The following is a 903-nucleotide window of genomic DNA, read 5'->3' as shown; positions in this document are numbered from 1 at the left end:
ACGAGATCAGGCGTACTCAGGCCGGTGTGGTCGTAAGCGCAAAAGTGGAAGAAATTGCATATACTGCAGCCATAATTTGTAGCACAGATTGTTGGATGAAATACAAACTAAACTTGCTTACTTATTTCAAAGCAAGGGCACATATTTCAGCCTTGTGGGAAAAAAACGGACAAAGAGTTGACAAAAAGCTTACAGCACCTGGTATTCCCAGGAAGTCTCCCATCCAAGTACTAACCAGGCCCGACCCTGCTTAGCTTCCGAGATCAGACGAGATCAGGCGTACTCAGGCCGGTGTGGTCGTAAGCGAGAAACTATATCTTGGTGCACTATGTAAAGTGAAAGTGAGTCTGATTAACAGCTGTTGCATTTTCACCATTTAGATAAGCATCTTTGTGTCACTCAAAAAGTGGAAGAAATTGCATATACTGCAGCCATAATTTGTAGCAGATTGTTGGATGAAATACAAACTAAACTTGCTTACTTATTTCAAAGCAAGGGCACATATTTCAGCCTTGTGGGAAAAAACGGACAAAGAGTTGACAAAAGCTTACAGCACCTGGTATTCCCAGGAAGTCTCCCATCCAAGTACTAACCAGGCCCGACCCTGCTTAGCTTCCGAGATCAGACGAGATCAGGCGTACTCAGGCCGGTGTGGTCGTAAGCGAGAAACTATCTCTTGGTGCACTATGTAAAGTGAAAGTGAGTCTGATTAACAGCTGTTGCATTTTCACCATTTAGATAAGCATCTTTGTGTCACTCAAAAAGTGGAAGAAATTGCATATACTGCAGCCATAATTTGTAGCACAGATTGTTGGATGAAATACAAACTAAACTTGCTTACTTATTTCAAAGCAAGGGCACATATTTCAGCCTTGTGGGAAAAAACGGACAAAGAGTTGACAA

General features: G+C 42.3%; 2 non-coding genes across 2 annotated transcripts; both read right to left on the bottom strand.

Annotated features, from left to right (window-relative positions):
- Window positions 1-186: 186 nt before the first annotated feature.
- On the bottom strand, window positions 187-305 carry LOC121841861. The gene has a single exon (XR_006080798.1). It is a non-coding gene; the product is annotated as a 5S ribosomal RNA (ribosomal RNA).
- Window positions 306-544: 239 nt separating this feature from the next.
- Window positions 545-663, bottom strand: LOC121841860. The gene has a single exon (XR_006080797.1). It is a non-coding gene; the product is annotated as a 5S ribosomal RNA (ribosomal RNA).
- Between the last annotated feature and the right edge of the window lie 240 nt (window positions 664-903).

This window comes from Oncorhynchus tshawytscha, unplaced genomic scaffold (assembly GCF_018296145.1).
Source record: "Oncorhynchus tshawytscha isolate Ot180627B unplaced genomic scaffold, Otsh_v2.0 Un_contig_6951_pilon_pilon, whole genome shotgun sequence".
NCBI classification, from domain to species: domain Eukaryota; kingdom Metazoa; phylum Chordata; class Actinopteri; order Salmoniformes; family Salmonidae; genus Oncorhynchus; species Oncorhynchus tshawytscha.
Note: the sequence above shows the minus strand (reverse complement) of the source record. Positions and strands in the feature narration are given on the sequence as shown.